Here is a 5,293-nt window from a genome sequence, read left to right as displayed (position 1 = left end):
GCCCACATGGAATGTCCAGGTACCAATGAGGCATATGGGCAAGCTATACGACTTGCTAAGAGCTCCAACAGCTCGTCGATGGACCGTTTTCAAAGTTCTCGAGCAAAAAACGATCAAAAACGACACATCGATCAGTTGTTTGAGCTCTCAGCAAGTCCTATAGCTTGCCCACATGCCTCTTTGGCACATGGACAAGCTATGTGGGCTCACAAAAGCTCAAATTGTCCGCCAACGGGTCGTTTCCAAAGTAGTCCACGAGAATGTTTTTGGTCTTGGACTTCAGAAATGGTTGATCGACGAGCTTTAGCGCATGGAGCCCACATGCCAATGAGGCATGTGAACAAGTTATACAGATTTCGAGACTTTGAAAATGGTCCATTTGCGAGCCGTTTGAGCTTTTGTGAGCCCATATAGCTTGTCTATGTGCCAACGATGCATGTTGGCAAGCTATATGGGTTGCGAGATTTGAAGCGTCTGGCCAATGGATCATTTTCAAAGTTTGCAAGAATTGATTCTACGCTCTAATCTTCTCTCTCTCTCTCTCTCTCTCTCTCTCTCTCTCTCTCTCTCTCTCTCTCTCTCTCTCTCTCTCTCTCTCTCTCTCTATGTGACTTCTTTATAGATCTTCTGGTATACATCAAGAACGTTTTTCTTAACCAGGGATTTAATATTTACGTAATTACCAAAAAAATTGTATGACCACAAGGTCTTGTTGAAATATTTACATAATCGCCGTAAACGTGATCATAAACAAGCCGGTTCAGAGCAACCTGGAAACCCACAAAAAGCCCACCAGGCTTTTGCATTTTCCCTACAGCCCCGCCAAGGAAACCCTAAAGCCCGGCAGGCTGCAACTTAATATGTAGAGGGCCCTAATCGGGCCCGTTGGGTGTTTTTTCTTGAGCCACACACACACACACACACACACACACACGCATACATACATACATAGAGAGAGAGAGAGAGAGAGAGAGATTACCATCTTTTTAGGTACGTCGAGAGGAGAGAGGGGGTCATGAGAGAGAGAGAGAGAGAGAGAGAGAGAGAGAGAGAGAGAGAGAGAGAGAGAGAGAGAGAGAGAGAGAGATCAATGACTACCTTTGTTGTAGGAGCTACCTAGTGTCACCACAATTATAATGACTACTTGCATGCAAAAAACAAACATCATTTTGTACACTTACAACCACAAATAGCTCGTAGATGTGTTAGCACACCTACTCCGGTTTGCAAGGGATGCTTGGCATTGTTGTGTAGCTCTCTCTGAGACAATCTTGATGGTGTAGTTGAATCTCCAATGCGATGAGCAAGCAAGAAGAAGCGTCAGGATGAAGCTCACACACTCTCTCTTTCTCTCTCACACACGGTAAATGACAACTTAAAACTTTGATTATGATTAAGTTCTCTTTACAAAATGACCTAGGTACCTTATATACTAAGGTTACTATAAGTTAAATCAAAATAGAGTTCAAGGGGTCAAATGGATTTGTATTTACAATCTAGAAGTGCCATTGCACCCCGGCTTCTACAACTAGATTAACTACTCATTATAAATAATGTTTTTAACCATAATCCGCATCATTTCATAAATATCAAAAAATAAGACTTTGGTATGGAAATTGAGTTATGTCATGTTGTTGACCCATGGGTCAACACTTCCCCCTCCAAATTCATGTCATCCCTGACATGACCTCATTGTCAATGTCGGTGTGGTCTTTGTTTTCATTTTTCTTTCTTGTGCTTTATGTCCACATCCAAACCTTGATTTGCAACATCTTTTGTCGTCATTATAGGGCTATTGCTAGATCTAAATTCAAAAAGAAGCCAACCTTGTTCAGCTTGACTCTTATCATCATGGATAGATAAAGATGCAAATTCATCCATTGGAAGTTGTCTAGTAACTTGATAACAACCACTTTTTGTTTCCATAATTGTGATCACTTTACTTCCATCCATCATTCGCTTCAGTAAATTTGGCAATTTTGAGTATTTCTCATTCTCAAAAACACTTCTACAATCTGTAAAATTGAATGATTATCTTTTAGAGCTTATGAACCAATGACAACTTTGCAAGGATCCTGAAGAAATTGTCTAGTGAAACCTTCAACTTGTTTAGGCCAAGTTATACTCCAATACTAAGTCTGTTTGTCAGGCCGAATCTGGTAGATAAATTTTTTTATTTGAGATTCAAAACCCATGTTTGCTAGGGGATTTTTAATTCTTTGCCTTCTTCGTATCACTTATGTCAACATTTTTCTCCATTGCTTTCATTTTAATACTGCAGACATAAGAACTAGATGTTCATTTAAAATAAATAAAAAAACTTTTCAATATATATTAGAAAAACAATCACTAAGAAAGCAATCAGTTCTACACAATATGAGATTTGCAATGCACTCTAGTCAATTCCACATATCGACCACATATGTTTTGAGCGAACATACACATTGCAATGCACTCTCTACATGGAATTACGGATATAAAAATAATATGAAATTGTCAATGCAATCATAAATATAATGATTAGTTATACAACCTCTGCGATTTGAAAACAATAAGGCACAGCTATTTTCACATGCTACTGATAGCCGTTTTCCAGCTTTCCATAATTGCCATAGTAAGCTACCTCACCCTATCAAATCACTCAAACATTTTGGCTATCCCTACCATTTCACTGTATATAGGTGTGTGTGAGTTAGGGGACTTTTCCCATATCTTCTTAAAAACCCTTAATTAGCTAGTCACTAGGCTAGTTGAGCCAAAAAAATAAAAAATAATAAAAATTATAAGTATATTATGACCCATTTGTGTGTAAATATTTCATTGTATATATGGCCTAAATAAAAGGATTTTTCATAATTATTTTGTTATTTATTTAAATATTTCTACCTATGGTGTGTTATTTATGCTATGTACATTGACTCACTATTACCATATTTTTTCTTACCATTTTGCATACTCTTTATTCCATATAAAAATAATTTCATGCAAGCTTCTCTTATTTTTGGTGTAACTCCATCCCAACAAAAATCCAAAAAAACTAGTTTATTTATGTGTATAGGTTTTCACTATTGTCATTTTTTCCTTCCTACATCTATTCTCTATTACTGTCATAAATTAGACCACCAAAAATATTCATCTTTTTATGGTAGACTTATAATGAGAGATTTTTATTTTGATCCCTTTATATTTTTTCCACCTATATTATTTATATTTGACATGTACATATTTTTTTAGACCCCTCAATATTTGATTTTCTTAGTTGTACTATTCACTTATATCATGATCTCAACAATATCTTCAATTATAGAACTACCAAATAAGGTCAAGGTATAAAACTATTGGTTTTGCCTGAAGAATTTTTAAAGTTTTCACTGCTCCCCGAATTTGAAAAGGTGATACAAACAAAAGTTTTAGCTTGTGGCTGAACTTTCACCTCAAAGTTTTTCATATTTGTTTGAGCTACGAGATTGTGAGCTTGGAATAATATAAAACTATTGGTTTTGCCTGAAGAATTTTTAAAGTTTTCACTGCTCCCCGAATTTGAAAAGGTGATACAAACAAAAGTTTTAGCTTGTGGCTGAACTTTCACCTCAAAGTTTTTCATATTGTGTTTGAGCTACGAGCTGTGAGCTATGATTTTATTGGTGGACCCCAGTTTGCCCATGCTATGCAGCCACACTCCCTCTTCCACTTTATCATTTTCCTCTTTCACACACACTCATCCCTCTCCTTCCCACTCCCAAACCTACAACTCCCATGTCCTAATTCACCCTCTTCACCATTGCCACTTCTCTCACACCTCCATAGCCTTCATCCTCCATTTCTACACCCTAGGTGTCCCCCTTTCTGTCTACATATATGTCCATATTACCATACTCTCTTCAGCTTTGTAAAGAACTTCAAAAAATCAGCAAAAATCCAAGGTTAACCTCTGCAAATGAAGGCTTTATCATGAATTTTCCAAGGTTTGAAGATAACGTAGCTTCATCGACACGCGTTACTTCGCTATGCTGACCGCTTCTTCTACGGGTGATGTAAAGAGGTGAATGTTAACTTCTCCAAGCTTCAACCTTGCTTTACAAGCTTATCCCTTCTCTAAATTTTTTCATCATATATCTCACCATTTGGTGAATGATTTTGTAAATATTTTTTTTGTGATAATTACTAACTACTAACCACTAACCTTATTGTAAAATGCACCCTTTACTAGAGTAGGCACTCCCAAATTATTCACTCAATCCCTCTCTCCTTTCATCCTCAATAATTCTCTTCCCTTGAGCCCACATCCATGTGACTCAAAGGACAAGAGAGACCCACTCTCATTTTTTTTTTAAAAAAAAGCATAATCTTGTATTCCTTCAAATAAACTTGATTAGGCCTAATCCTAACGGGGCTTCTAAAACCTATAAATAGAGCCCTTCTCTCCCTTGTAAATCATCACATGATCACACTACACCACACCATTCTCAACACATAACACACCACTCTTCAAGCCTAGTTGTGTAGAGTGTGTGCATCGTGAGTGCTCTATTCCATCATTACACATAGGTGCATGGAGAAGCTTGAAGTTAGTTATGCCATCTAGAGGAGCGGAGTGTATGCTGCAACTACGACTCTTCTCTCCAAATTGACTTGATAAGTTGGCTAATCAGGTGGTTGAAGGTATATTGTCCTTGAAGTTTGTTGTGCCATTTCATGCTTGGTAGTTTGAGGGCTTGTTGAATTGTTTGCCTAAAAGGTCAATTGTAAGAGGGTGCTCGGTGAGAGGACTCCCGTGACCCTAAGACAATTTGTGTATTGGCAACAAGGTCAAGTTTTGTGTTGTCTCTCTATTTCTCATCGAGCTTTGTGTGCATCTAGTCTTTAAGGCTAAGACTGAGTTGCTCAAGTTTATTTGTGCTCTTTATAACCTCTCTCTCGCGTGGTGAATGTTTGTGTTTGGTGTGTGTGGCTATCTTGCATTCCCCTCTCTTTGTGCATTTGAGTACAAGGAGATATCACGTGCGTCCTTGTTCGCATCTACAACTAGGTGGTGCCCCTTTTCTTGTTTGGTTTTTGGCTATGGGTTGTTGTTGTCTCTGATTGTGCTTGCCTCAGCCCCAATTGAGCAGCACGGGAGCCTCGAAGGGTGTTTAGAGGCCGCTCTTCTTGTTGCCTGCCCCGGACCGCCTCACTACAAAGAATCATCAACATTTACATTGAAATGATGATAATTATTTGCAAAACACACATGAAAGAAATAATGTCAATGATTGACCACCTCATGCACTAACAATCTTTTATAATACATAAT

This window comes from Adiantum capillus-veneris, chromosome 5 (genome assembly GCF_014529385.1).
Source record: "Adiantum capillus-veneris isolate H3 chromosome 5, ASM1452938v2, whole genome shotgun sequence".
Taxonomy (NCBI): Eukaryota; Viridiplantae; Streptophyta; class Polypodiopsida; order Polypodiales; family Pteridaceae; genus Adiantum; species Adiantum capillus-veneris.
Note: the sequence above shows the minus strand (reverse complement) of the source record.